Here is a 15811-nt window from a genome sequence, read left to right on the forward strand (position 1 = left end):
AAAGGCTGAGGTAGTTGCTGCCAGAGTCACAGTGAATGACTCTGCTTAGTGCTTAACTGCAGGTGGAGGCGAGAGAACCACATGCCTCCTTTACTCTATCTTTATAATCACTTGAGCAGAGTTAAGCAAGGGTTAAAAGGCGAAAAATTCCTTATGCAAAGGAGGCACGTGGTTCTCTTGCCTCCTGTAGAGGGCGTTTTTAGAGGCTTTTTAGAGTTCTCTGGGATCAACTATCTCAGTCTGACCTCAGAGCTCATGCCTTTATCCTTTTACATTTTTTTTCTTTTTATGATGGCAGGCAAGAGCAGAGTTGAAATCCTCTCTGAAACAGCTGGAAAAGGTGCATGTGTGGGGAGGGGGAGGAATTCAAAAAGTTTGATTGCATGCAGAGCCATGTTGCCTTTTCAAACACACACACACACACACACACACACACAGCTGGATAAAAGTATATAAGCCCAGCTTCACTGATTACAAGTTTGAAAAGGCAATGTGGCTCCACCTGCAATCAAAGGCTCGGATCGGAAGGCAACAGGGGAAGGGGAGGTATGGCAGAGGAGCTGCTTTCAAGCCATTGGAAAATATATCCAATCCAACTTCTGTGTTTGTGTTTGTTTGAGAGAGAGTGAGTGAGAGAGGGATCCAACTTCTCTGTGTGCTTGTGTCTGTTTGAGAGAGGGGGGAGGGAGGGAGAGAGGAAGGAAGGAGGAGGAGGGAGAAGAAAAAGAATGAAGAAAAACTTATTTTGCAAGGGGGGAAAATGCTGTCGCTTTAAATCGGAACTGAGCATGCCTGGCTGTGGAATTCTGGGAGTTGAAGTCCACAAGTCTAAAAAAAATTTGAAACCCCTGTGTCAGTGCCTCACCAGCTATAAACCTCACTGCACGTCACTGCAGCCAATATAATTGCAGTACAAAATATAGCTAATAATAATGTACCTTGGAAGGTAAAGGTTTTTCAGAGCCTCTTCTTAGCAATTTTCAACAGGCCCTTTACTGTCTCTTTGTGGTATAGAAAAGGAGGAGAAGGAATGCTCAGCTGAGGGAGGGTTCTCCTGCTAGAAGGGATTGGACTAGAATTAGCATCATTTTTTCCCTTTCCTCTGTTTCCATAGAAGTAGAAAGCATTATTCTCCTGCCTTTTATTTAATTTAACTTTATGAAGACATGACATAGCCGGTGATGAGTGATGGTGAAGAGTAAAGTTTCCACTCTCACTCTTAACATTCCTCTACAGAGAGCAAGAAGGAAAAGGAAATATGATTATTCCACATATTATTCTGATTTTTTAATCTTATTATGCTCATTTGACTTTTTTAAATAAGAAAAAATCCCTCGTCATTTTCTGATACATCAAATCCTTACCCTTCAGAGTTGACTTTTGAGGCATCCTAACAAATGTCCAAAAAAATCAAGCTGGCAGGCATGATTGTATGATTAAAGGCTCCATCTTGTCTTTACACTACAGCTGAGGTCCCTGAATGACAGCTAAGATCTCTTGTGTGAACAAGCCCACTCTATTGACGTGCAACTATTTCTTTCTTTTATGGGGATAAACTATTGTGAACAAAGTTGCTTTCATACACAGCTATCCTCCCTTGACCTCTGAGTGAGATCAGTAACAAAACACACTTTTCAGGGTTTCATAAATGACAAGAGAGTGAACTTGAAGGAATGAATAAAATGAAAACATGGATAGGACATAACTTTAACTTGCTGCCTTGCCATGCGCTGACATGAAGGTGGGCCATTTGACACCATTGCAAGGATATTGCATAAGGCAAAGTCAACAGATAAATTATGTGGCAGTTCAACACCAAACGAATGTGCCAACTTTCTCTCTTGGCCCACTCTCACTTCCTTATTACAGGCAAATGGCATTTCAAAGGTATTTCTGGACTGTTTGTTACAAGTTGCTCTCCTTGCTGGGAAGTGAAAGCCTAGAGGAAGAAAATTACATACAAATCCCCTAAAATCCTTTCTTGAACTTTTGCATTTGGAAAAAAATGTCACTAGTGAATTGCTTTACTGGCCCAGCAAGGAAGGAATAAAAGAATTACGTGTAAATGCTTTAAATTGCCCTAAAACTCACTAATTTCATCTCTGTATCGTGAAGGGATGGTATTAGGTCTCTCTGTGTTAGAATGACAGTCACCTACAGGTAGTCCCCATTTAGTGACTACAATTGGGACCAGCAACCTGGTCATTAGGTGAAGTGGTTGCTAAGTGAAACCCTAACTGTGCTCATGATCTTATTTCAATTATTATTTTATTTTATTTGTTAGATGTTTATCTTGACTTTTCTTCAGGATCTTAAGCAATGCATACCTTTACCTTTTCTTCAATTTACCTTTGCATGTGCAGAGAATCAAAAACGGGATGTGATGATGTCTAGGCAGGTGGGCGGAGCTTGCTACTGAGTGTGTCTGCAAAGGTAAGTAGAACTGCGAGGGGGGGGGCAATCTGCTGTGTCACTAGATTTAGATTAGCTAGAAAGCAGGAAATCCGACAATTCTAGCTAATATCAATTGCACGTCACAGCTGATCATGGTAAATACTGGTTCGCCCTAACCAGTAGCATTTTTTTTACTACCAGTTCGGGCGAACTGGTCTGAACTGGTAGCATTTCATCCTGATCCCCTCCCATTTTTTTTCCACAGCAGCAACCCTTTGAGTTAGGCTTGACTTATCAAGTTCCAAAGTATTTGAGTGAGCCTCATGCCTGAGAGTAGACTTGAATCTGAATCTCCCATGTTTTATTCCCTCCATAAAAAAATTATAATACAATATTTGCCATTATTTTAAATGCTTTCTTGGATTATACGCTATATTACTTTGTTCGACCAGAATTCCACCTTTCAACAATCCTTTTGAAAAGTTTTAAATATTTTTAGAGCAAGTTTAACAGAGCTAAAATTCTGCAAACAATTGTGGTCGCAAAAAATATTTTATCTCATCACACTTTGATCATTGCGTGGGGAGAGACAGAGACTTTTAAAGACTGTAAAATAATCCACTGAAAATGGACTTGTAAATATCTCTTCTATGTTAAAAATAGGAGGGACGTGGTGGCTCTGTGGCTTAGACACTGAGCTTGTTGATCAGAAAGGTCGACAGTTCAGCAGTTCAAATCCCTAGCACAATGTAACAGGGTGAGCTCCCGTTACTTGTCCCAGCTTCTGCCAACCTAGCATTTCCAAAGCATGTAAAAATGCAAGGAAAATAGGAACCACCTTTGGTGGGAAGGTAACAGCGTTCCATGTGCCTTCAGCATTTAGTCATGCTAACCACATGACTATGGAGACGTCTTTGGACAGCACTGGCTCTTCAGCTTTGAAACGGAGATAAGCACCGCCCAGAGGTGGGTTGCTGTGGAATTCAGGCCTAGGTCAGAGAACCAGCAGTGACCCAGACCTGACGTGTCCTGGAACCAGTTCTCTGGTGTCTTCTGCCGTTGCTGGCATGGTTCTGCGCATGCGCAGAGCAATTTTTAGTCAAATGTGCATGTGCAGCGAACTGGTATTAACCAGTTCAGGAACCCACCCCTGGCACCGCCCCCTAGAGTTGGGAATGACTAGCACATATGTGAAAAGGGAACCTTTACCTTTATGTTAGAAATATTACAACCACAACATGAATACTGATGACTGTAACGGTGAGCTAAGTCCTTGAAACATTAGAAGCTATTTTCATTTCCATCTTTTCTGTTTTGGTTAATATCAATATTTAAGCTTTAAGATAATCGTCACAATCTTTATTTATTATATTGTATTCTCCTTTGATCCGACTGTTTATGTCTCTTTCTCTCTGCCTTTGTGTACACATACTTGCCAACTTGGGATAACATTTCATGCATCTGATGAAATAAATTCAGGGTCACAAAAATGTATGCAATAACAAATGTGTTAATTTTGGACAGTGCCAAAATACCTTTTTTTTTTTTTTTTTTGCTTTGGGGTCATGATAGGCAAGAAATGAAAGATTTTTTTATTAAAAATGGCATTCCCACAGCTGTTGAACACCTGGAATTCTTCACTAAAAATCACAGAGTTGTAAGAAGCCGCTTAGGCCACAAGTTCAAAGCCCCATTCTGTGCCAAAATACAGTTTATAGCATGCCAAACAGATGGCTGTATAGCGAAGAGGAGCCCATCCCTGCCAGGGAACTGTTTCCACTGTGGAATTGCTCTTATTCTTAAGAGGTTTGGTCTAAGCTGGCTTCCCCATTTTAAGTGAGATTTAAAAGAGAGTCCGTGCTTCTGAAATCTTGATAGGAGACTGCTTTCTTTAAAAAAAAATAGGAATGGTCCTTTCTGATACAGGTGTCCTCCTTTAGGACTCAGTCAGTCCAGTAAACCAGACATTAAACAGTCATTATCTCTTCCCCTTATCCACCAGTCATTTCTACGTACCATTACAGAATCTTTTGGGTCATCTTCAGTACTACTCCCTAGGATGACCCCATTGGTGAAGGGAAGCAGCTCATTACAAAAGAGAGGCCTTTTAAATTATGATGTTTTGATAACGGCAGTGGTTTTCAATCCTGGAATCTTTGAAATGTGTAGACTTCAACTTCCAGAACTCCTCAGCCTCTGGTTTGCAGAATCCTAAAGTAACAGAAAGTGATGACATTGGTTTTGGTTTTTTTGGTTTTATTAGAATTTGTAGGCCGCCCTTTTCCCTGAGGGGACTCAGGGCGGCTCACACGAAACCGGGAAGGGGGAATACAGACATTAAGATACAACATATAATAAAATAGTAGGCAACATACATTCATCATTCGGGAGGGGTAGCTATCCTTATCCCCAGGCCTGACGGGCGAGCCAGTTCTTCAAGGCTATGCGGAAGGCTTGGACGGTGGAGAGGGTACGAATCTCCACGGGGAGCTCGTTCCAAAGGGTCGGGGCAACTGCTGAGAAGGCCCTCCTCCTTGTAGTTGCCAGCCGACACTGGCTGGCTGATGGAATGCGGAGGAGGCCTAATCTATGGGATCTTATTGGTCGCAGGGATGTAATTGGCAGAAGGCGGTCTCTCAAGTATCCAGATCCACTGCCATGTAGGGCTTTATGGGTGACTAATAGCACCTTGAAGCGCATCCGGAGATCGACAGGTAGCCAGCGCAGCTCGCGGAGGATAGGTGTTATGCGGGTGAATCGAGGTGCACCCGCAATCACTCGCGCGGCTGCGTTCTGCACTAGCTGAAGTCGCCGGATGCTCTTCAAGGGCAGCCCCATGTAGAGCACATTGCAGTATTCCAGCCTAGAGGTCACAAGGGCCCGAGTGACTGTTGTGAGAGCCTCCCGATTCAGGTAGGGTCGCAACTGGCGCACCAGGCGAACCTGGGCGAATGCCCCCCTGGTCACAGCTGTTAAGTGGTGGTCGAATGTCAGCTGTGGATCCAGGAGGACTCCCAAGTTGCGAACCCTCTCTGAGGGGTATAAAATTTGACCCCCCAGCCTGAGTGGTGGAATACTAGTCAAATCTTTGGGAGGAAAACACAACAGCCACTCGGTCTTTTCCGGGTTGAGCACAAGCTTGTTGACCCTCATCCAGTCCATAACGGCCTCAAGACCCCGGCTCATCACGTCTACCGCTTCATTGAGTTGGCACGGGGCGGACAGATACAATTGAGTATCGTCCGCATATTGATGGTATCTAATCCCGTGCCTGCGGATGATCTCTCCCAGCGGTTTCATGTAGATGTTGAATAGTAGGGGGGATAAGACCGAACCCTGAGGCACCCCAAAATTTAGGGGCCTAGGGGACGACCTCTGCCCCCCCACTAACACCGACTGCGACCTGTCCGAGAGGTAGGAGGAGAACCACCGTAGGACGGTGCCTCCCACTCCCACCTCCCGCAGTCGTCGCAGAAGGATACCATGGTCGATGGTATCGAAAGCCGCTGAGAGGTCAAGGAGGACCAGGATGGAGGAATGTCCTTCATCCCTGGCTCTCCAGAGATCATCAGTCAATGCGACCAAAGCGGTTTCTGTGCTGTAACCGGGTCTGAAGCCTGACTGGAAGGGGTCTAGGTAGTTTGCTTCCTCCAAGGACCGTTGGAGCTGGAAGGCCACCACCTTCTCAACAACCTTCCCCAGAAAGGGAAGGTTGGAGACTGGACGATAGCTATTAAGAACAGCTGGATCCAAGGATGGTTTCTTCAGGAGGGGTCTCACCACCGCCGCTTTCAGTGCGGCGGGGAAGTTCCCCTCCCGAAGGGAGGCGGTTACTACCGCCTGGATCCAGCCTCGTGTCACCTCACTGCAGTTAGTAACCAGCCATGAGGGACACGGATCCAGAACACAGGTGGAGGTACTTACAGCTCTCATGGCCTTGTCCACATCCCCGGGGGTAACATCCTGAAACTCAACCCAGAGCTGTTCTACTTGGTCCCCCTGTGCCTCGGCTGGAACTGCGGGTGTGGAGTCCAAGTCCGACCGAAACCGAGCAATTTTGTCCGCTAAGAATTGGGCATATTCTTCAGCTCTGCCCTGCAAGGGTTCCCCCGCCTCCCTTTTGTTCAATAGGGAGCGGGTTATCCTAAACAGGGCGGCTGGGCGAGACTCAGCGGATGCAACCAGGGTGGCTATGTGTGATCTTTTTGCTGCCCTAAGTGCCCTGGTGTATTCCCTGGTGCAGGTGGTTACCATTGCTCGGTTCGATTCGGACTTATCGGACCTCCAACGGTGCTCTAGGCATCTCCTCCGGCGCTTCATCTCCCGGAGCTCCTCGGTGAACCAAGGGGGTCTCCGGGATCCGCCGCCTCGGAGGAGCCGCAGTGGCGCAATCCGGTCGAGGGCCTCCGACGCTGCTGAGTGCCACGCAGCAGCCAGAGTCTCCACCGGACTGTGGGCGAAAGTGTCAGGAATAACCCCAAGCTCTGTCTGGAACCTTGACGGCTCCATAAGACGCCTGGGGCGGAACCACCTGGTCGGCTCCTCCTCCCTACAGTGGGGGTTTGGCCTCCGGAAGTCGAGCCTCAGTAGGCAGTGGTCTGACCACGACAGGGGTATGATGTCACTCCCCCTCAGACCAAGATCACAAATCCACTGCTCCGAGAGAAATACGAGGTCAAGCGTGTGTCCCGCTGAATGGGTTGGGCCTCGAATTACTTGGGTCAAGCCCATGGCTGTCATGGAAGCCATGAACTCCTGCGCCCCATCAGAGTTTTCACCGAGCGACGGCAAATTAAAGTCCCCCAGGACCATCAACCTAGGGAACTCAATTGCCAGCTCGGCTACCGACTCGAGGAGCGAGGGGAGGGCCGCTGCAACGCTGTTGGGAGGCAGGTACGTTAGCAGCAAACCCACTTGACCCTTGAGGTCCAACTTTAACAGCAAAGACTCACACCCGACAATCTCCGGAGCAGGGACCCTACGAGGAACTAACGACTCCCGGATAACAGCGGCCACACCCCCACCCCTTCCCTGGGCTCTCGGCTGATGCAACACCTGAAATCCTTCTGGGCACAGCTCTACAAGGGGGACTCCTCCCTCTGGGCCCAGCCAGGTTTCAGTAATACATGCCAGGTCTGCCCTCTCGTCTAAAATTAAGTCCTGGACGAGAGGAGCTTTATTAACAACAGACCTGGCATTTAGCGACAACAGCCTGAGACCAGGGTCCTGACTACTTGCGCCATCTGGTCTTGGAGTGGGACTCCTAGGGCCGGAAGGAGGGATCTCTGTAATGTAGCGAACCCTCCTTCCCCGGTAATGGCCTGCCCTAAAGTCCCCGCCGTATCTGCCCCTCCCTGTTACGACCGCAATACCCCGACCCTCTCCCGTGTCTCTGGTCCCCTCAACCACCCCCGTGGCCCCCGCAACTCCCGGCAGGTCCTCCGAATCACGCATACTCATACACTCCCCCAAGCAGTCCCCACGTAAGGATTAAAACACAAAAATTTACAACAATATGGTTATAAAACCATATTTACACATTAAGATGCTTTGTCCCAAAGGTGCTTTTTCAGGAGGAAACAGGACTCTCTTGTTTTTTTCTTTGAAGACATTTTGCTTGAGGAAACTTGGATCACAGAATCTCCGTAGGCTAAGGTGCTCTGGGACTTAGGTTTCAAACAGACATGCACCTGCCACATAACACCTCAGACTTAACAATTGTTGATAAGAAAGACAAAAAAGAATAGAAGAGAAGGAATTGGATAAGATAATAAAATACTGCATAAAGACCTGCAAATAGAAATAGAACAATTCATTTTTATATAATAAAATAAAAGTAACAACAGGAAAAAACATGGAATAATTGAATAACAATAGATTGCAATCTAATATAAAAGTGTATTATTATTAAATAAACATAAGTTGATTGAATGTAATAATTATGATTTACTTTATCAGTTTTACTTGTATTAGAATGTATGACACCCAGGTAGCACTCTGTTCATGCATTGATTTGATATATTTGTAAAAAAATAAAAAACTTGGGGAAAAATATTTGATTATGACACCTAACAATAATAGAATACAGTTCTAGTAAAAAAAAATAGGACAATTATGTCAAAAGCAAGCAAATGTAGTACCAATAATCATAAATGCCTTGAATGCAATCCTAAAACAATCTCAGCACTACTTGAACATCATTGGAATTGAAAAATTCATCATCAGTCAATTGCAAAAGGCAACTTTACTCAGAACAGCTTACATACTGCAACAATATTTGTAACACTATCAAACATCCATATCTGCCTATCCCAGATCTTTGGGAAGGACTTCATAGACCAATAAAAATGCCAAATCCAAAGTCTGAACATGTGACTGAGTGTATGACAAACAACAATAATAAGATAAACAATTAGATAACAAGAGTTCCCATTTGTGTCTATCTATATCTTATTTTGGAGATGTCAATGAATGTTGTCAGAGTGTCTATTAAAACAAGCCCATACACTGAGAGAAGACAATGTGAGGTCCTTGCCTAGTTAACTACTTTCGTAGGCTTTGGTTTCATCTAGCATAAGTTTCCTTACATTATGTTCATTAAATGAGCAAGATGATCCAGAATGCTGTGTACGTGTATCTGTATATCAGAGGTGGTATTCAGCAGGTTTTGACCAGTTATGGAGAATCGGTAGCAGAAATTTTGAGTAGTTTGGAGAATCAGTAAATACCACTTCTGGCTGGCCCCGTCCCCATCTATTATCTCCCTCCCGAATCCCAGCTGATCAGGAGGAAATGGACAGTAACTTTCCCCTGGATTGGGGTGGGAATGGAGATTTTACACCATCCTTCCCCTGCCATGCCCATCAAGCCATGCCCACCAAGCCACGCCCACAGAACCAGGAGTAAAAAAAATTGAATCCCACTACTACTGTATATATGTATAAAATATATGCCTGGAGCCGTGAAATGTAATTCAGGAGGCTATTCTATAGTTGTCCTCTTGAAATTAGGGATAACAAAACATGCTAAGGGTAGATTGTTCACCTAACAGATTATCACTGTGCTTTTGCTGCAGAGAATGGGAGTGATTTTTCTGTCTCTGTTCCTCAAATTGCTTAATGTGGTTGGAGCTATTGAGTTTCTCTATTCGTGTACTCAGAAGGGCCTTGACTTATCTCCCTAAGACATCAAACATTTCTAGAGTAGCCTTCTCTCTAGGCCCACGTTTTATTTATTTACATTTGTTTTTACATTTTTTATTCTACTTATCTCACCATAGGAGAAAAAAAAATTCTATGATGTTTGATGTCAAACTGAAAAGATCGTGCTAAACAGGAAAAAAATTGACAATTTTCTTGAAAGTAGAAAGAGTGGGACAAATCTAGTGCCTTCCATTGCTTGGGAACAGCATAAGAAAAAGCCATCTCCCATGTGACTGACATTAGGATCCTAGGAAATCAGGACATCTTCAAATAGATACCTAACTATCTGATCTTTACATTAGATAATATTATAAATTGTTCTTCAGATTGTAATGATCCCAGTATCTCTGTCCTTTTGCCCTCTACATGTAAAGGGTGATAGTCTATAATAGAGAGATTCCTCTATCATGAAACATTAATTTGGCTTAACATGGTTTAAAATTCATTCAGAAACTATGCACACAGAAGGCGAAACAATAAGATGGAATTGATTTGCCATACACATCCCTAGTCATCTTCTTTGTTTACAGCACTTAATCAGCTTTAAACACAAAGGGCAATAGATATCCTCCATGTAGGCTAATATTATGGACCCTTTCTATAATGTCTGAAGGTAAAGTTTTGTCTGCTTAAAATTGATGTCTTGTTGACATAGGTTTTATGTTCTTAACATTGCAAAAACATTCCTATAGGATTATGAGCAGCTGGGCACTTCTTTTAATCATTCCAGTTGAGATTCAGTAATACAGAAATATGCCAGCAAAAGTGTGTATAGTCAAGGCTATAGTTTTCCCAGTTGCAATGTATGGCTGTGAAAGTTGGACCATAAGAAAAGCTGAGCACCAAAGAATTGAGGCCTTTGAACTATGGTGCTGGAGGAGACTCCTGCCAGTCCCTTGGACTGCAAGGCAATCAAACTGGTCAGTCCTAGAGGAGATCAACCCTGACTGCTCTTTAAAAGGCCAGATCCTGAAGATGAAACTCAAATACTTTGGCCACCTAATGAGAAGGAAGGACTCACTGGAGAAGAGCCTCATGCTGGGAAAGACTGAATGCAAAAGAAGAAGAAGACGACAGAGAATGAGGTGGCTGGATGGAGCCATCGAAGCAGTAGGTGTGAGCTTAAATGGACTCCAGAGGATGGTAGAGGACAGGAAAGCCTGGAGGAATGTTATCCATGGGGTCGTGATAGGTCAGACACGACTTCGCAACTAACAACAACAATACAGAATGCTCTGGAGTTTCAATCAAGCTGGTGGTATAAGTATCAAACTCCCAATAGATAACTATACATCTTCAGTGACATACCAATACCACAGGGGCTATTTTATTTTTAAATTGATGCTGCAAACAATTTCAGAGATGATGAACCATCAGCGTACCTTACCAACCCACATAAATTCTGGTCATATTAAAGATGTGAATCTTCGTCAATGCCATTTGTAGGCCATAAGAAATAGTTAGAGGGATTCAACTTTAGGGGAGGACAACACTTGTCATTAAGTGGAATGGCTAGGATGACTTAAGAATCATAGGAAGGTACTACCTTATATTGAGTCAAGGCGAATTCATTCATTTCATAGAATATCCCTGACTGGCTACAATTGACAATATTTGAGGCAAGAATCTTTACTCAGATCTATCTGGGAATTCCAGTCATCGAACATAAAACTTCTACAAGGTAAAATATGCACCTTACCATTGAATTACCTTTAGAATCATCAATGAGTGAATGGCTCTAAAAGTTTTACATTATAAATTAGGTTTGATATCCATTGGCTGCATCCTATTTACCCTGTTTACACAAACTGAAGCTGGGAATACTGAAAGCATTTTTTCCCATACGACTAAAATATCCATAAATGTTTTCATATTCTCTGTGTCTTTAAACTACTTTTAAACATTATCTGCTGGTTAAACATAGAGCTGCAATTTGAATTGAAACTTGGCAGTTACTCTATGTTTATCCAATGAGCTGCCAAAGCCTAACAAAATAGCACATTCCACAGCTATCAAGGAACAAGTGTGTTCAGAAATCATCTAGTAGGTTTAGACCGGGTTTCTGTTGAGCAATCTGTCAAGGTAATCCGGATCATTCTCATGAGGCATGGAAAATAATAGTGGGCCAAAATTTGTCCTCTGCTTAACGAAATATTTTCTTCCCTTGCAAAAAGCGGCTTCCATTGTTATTATTTTTACTTCATGAGTTGTTTCAGGGCAGTGTTGTTGGCTTTTGAAGCTTACACAGGTGTCACCACCCTATTCTTCATGGAAGCCCATGCTTCCCAGCCTGGTGGGGGGGGGGGAGACACAATAAAAGTTGCAGCTTTTATGAGAAGTGTTTGTACAGTGAAAGACATATGCCCCTGTCAGTTACCTCATAGATTGCTTGACAGTGAGAGGGGCAGGATATAAATTGAATAAATAAACACATAAGAGTGGCACTCTTCTTAAATTTCCTCAAACTTTTCTACTTCTTAGAAATAAAAGACATAAGCAAGCAATTATCTTTCCAAATGTGTAAAGGATAAAAACATAGTAAAATGTTGATGCAGTGTTTATATTGTAATGTAATTAGGTAGTTAAGCTTTATTCATTTATTTATTTATATCTCAACTTTATTATTATTTTTATAAATAACTAAAGGCAGCAAACGTACTAAGGAGAAATTTCCTAACTGTGAGAGCGATGTGTCAATGGAACAGAAGTTGCCTTCAGAAGTTGTAGGTGCTCCATCAGTGGAGGCTTTCAAAAAGAAACTGGACGACCATTTACCCAAAATGGTACAGGGTTTCCTGCTCAAGCACAGGATTGGTCTGGAAGGCTTCCAAGCTCCCTTCCTACTCTATTATTGTATGCTCTACGTTCTATACTTCTTCCTCCTGTTTTTCCCACACACCCCATGAGGTAGGTTGGGTGAGAGAGAGCGACTGGCCCAAAATCATCTAGCCAGCTTTCATGCCTCAGGTAGAAATGGAACACATAGTATCATGGTTTCTATCCTGGTGCTATATTTTATATGATTCTATATCAGTGATGGCTAACCTTTTTCTAAAGGTGTGCCAAAACTGTGTGCACATGTGCTGTTGCACATGCATGTGTGCCCTGTGCATGCATGAGTGACACCTCCCCCCCCCCAACATGTGCAAGTGACCCCCACACAGGGGGATTTTTGCTTTCCCCAGGCTCCGGAGGCTTTCCTGAAGCCTGGAGTAGGCAAAAATAGCAGCCTCTGGGGTGGGCAGGGCAAGCCATTTTCGCCCTTCCTAGGCTTCAGGAATGTCTCTGGAGCCTGGGGAGGGTGAAAAACAGGCCCAACGGGCCAACCGGAAGTTCATTCCCGAACTTCCGGTTGGGCCGTTGGACCTGTTTTTCACCCTCTCTAGGTTCCGGGGGTTTTCCTAAAGCCTGTGGACAGTGAAAATGGCCTTCCTCAGCCTTCCAGAAGGCCGAAAATCAGCTGGCTGGTGCGCACCAGAGCTGACAGCTGCCGAGGGCTGCCAGGCCTGCAAATACTGCTCCGCTTGCCACCTGTGGCACGCATGCCATAGGTTCGCCGTCACGGTTCTATATTCTTCTCCAGTTTGAGAGCATCCAGATAAGTGGACATTAATTACCAGCATCCTTCAGACAGCATGACCGTTGTGAAGTATTGTACAATTTGTGCAGTGCTTTGCAATCAGCCAACAAGTCGCTCTTTAGTGCACAAGCTTTTTATTCAGTTAAGATTAAACCACTTAATATTGTGCCCAGTAATCCACCTTCTTTACAAATGACCTGTCAAGAAAGGGAACAGCCCTCTGTCAGTTACTGACCTGATTTGAACCAGTGCCTCAAAATCTCAGAAGCATTAAAGACATAGCTAAGGGGGTGAGTCATGCTTTCTCTTCCAAGCATTCCTTCCTGAGCTTCAGATATGCCCATCACATTCTTCCTTTTTCTGCATTCAGTCTCATTCTTTAGCACTCCGGTAAACCATCATAGGAAGCCATTCTGTTCCACAAAAGTACAATTTCCCCTCCCATGACTATATCTACTTACTGGGATGAACAGGGATGCATTTAAATGCTGATGTTTGACATGCTTGGTTTCATTAGAGCTGTTGGGGGAGATTTCATACTGAAAATAAAATTAAAAAGAATAAACCCCAGAGGCCAGATCCTTATGTTCTATTAAAGAAAATTCCAAACATTGATGAACCATGATATTAGATTTCAACACCGTATATTTAAATGGCATTTAAAATCTTAATTTGAATGTATTGGTCTAATTAAGCACTAGCAATTCAATCAAAGGGATGTTTGCCATCACAGAACTTAATAAGGCATAAAAAGCAGGGAAGCAGACAGGAAGCTACAGGTTATGAGCACAAGTTTACATTTGTAGAGAGCCAGAGAATTTCAAATTGGATTTTATAACTACCCATTTAGCTTAAAGTTTCCGATGGGCTTCAGGCATTTACAGTACATTTGTAGATGTTCTAAAGCTTGTCTGAACAGGAAATAAATATTGCTTGCCATTTGCCATTGGTTCTTTCATTCCAGTTTTTGATTAATAAACCAATTAAATAGAATAGAGTTGCACCTCAGTGGACATGATACTAATATAACACAGCTTTCCGTTTCAAGAGATTTCTGCTTGCACATTTGTAACATATAGAATTATAAACTGTTGTGGATTGCAGAAAGATCTGAAATATCATCTATTGATGTAATGATATTCAATAAAAGTAAAATGAAACACACAGACAGACATACAGACACATTTTTAACGAGCTTAATAGGACCTACTTTGCATTGCAATTGCAAGCATTTTGTTACCAAGGTCAGTGTCCAACTATAACCTTGCCATCTCACATTTATTCTTGCATGACAATATTATACATCTTTTTGAGGCCTTTCTGGACTACTCAAATTGTTGCTAACCAGTTCATGGTATCGTTCAGCGTGAACATCCCAGAGGTTCTTTTCCAAAAGGCAAATCCAAAAGGACTGCATTTTTTTCCCTTGAAAATGTTTTGCTTCTCATCCAAGAAGCTTCTTCAGTTCTGATGTAGCCTGATGTAGGGGCTAAGATAATATACTTAAGTGGAATAGACCCAAGTTCAAATCCCTAGTGACCTAGTAAATCAGGGATTGCTTTGAGCCAGCTGATATATATATTTGTTGCATTTGTGCTGATAAATAAATAAAGGGAGACTAGTATAGATCTATTTCAAGCTATTTAGCTCTCATCAGCTAGCCATACCCTTACTGGGAATCGAACCTGTGCTGTATTGCATCTTAGGCAGATGTGTTAACCACCAAGCCACAGAGTTCGACTCCTTATCAGCCAAGCCAGGGTGAAAGGTATCTATTTAGAGTTACAACCCCCGGTATGCCCAAATATGGGAGGAAGATCACTACTTCCATATATCCCTCCCTCCCTCTCTCTCCCTCCCTCTCTCTACCTCCTTGCCTCCCTCCTCTCTCCCTCCCGCTCTCTCTCCTCATCCTATTTCAGGATTATTGCTGTTAGGACCAATTATGGAAAGTCATAGGATTTCAAGGGAAAGGTATAATAATGATGTAATGAATAAACCTAATTCCCACAATACTTTCTAGTAGTCAGCTTTCATTGAATTCAGTGCAGCTTGTTTATATGAGTTAGCACTGTGAGACAGAAATCTTATACAGGTAGTCCTCGACTTGTGACTATAGTTGAGACCAACATTTTTGTGGTTAAGTGAGGCATCTGTAAGATGAATTTTGCCCCTTTTTATGACCTTTCTTGCCACAGTTGTTTAGTGAATGACTGCATTTGTTAAGTTAGTAACACAGTTGTTAAGTGGAGTCTGGCTTCCCCATTGACTTTGCCTGTCAGAAGGTCACAAAAGATGATCATATAACCCTGGGAAATGACAGCGGTCATAAACATGAGCCCAGTTGCTAAGCATCTGAATCTTGATCATGTGATCAGACGAGTGCTGCAATGGTTGCATGAAAAATGGTCATAAGTCACTTTTTTCAGTGCCGTTGTAACTTCGAACGGTCACTAAGTGAACTGTTGTAAGTCAAGGACTACATGTAATGCAGTTGAAGGGTTCTTGGTGCTCCCAGAGCTTGATTATTTTCTTGCAGGCATCTCATTACCAAACTAGATAACATCATCAGTGCACCAATGTTCCATTTTAATTTACATTAAAATGTTTACACAACAGTCATTCATTCAAAGGG

Source organism: Thamnophis sirtalis, unplaced genomic scaffold (assembly GCF_051295495.1).
Source record: "Thamnophis sirtalis isolate CommonGarterSnake01/CBP01778 unplaced genomic scaffold, rThaSir2_p1.2 scaffold_5, whole genome shotgun sequence".
NCBI classification, from domain to species: Eukaryota; Metazoa; Chordata; class Lepidosauria; order Squamata; family Natricidae; genus Thamnophis; species Thamnophis sirtalis.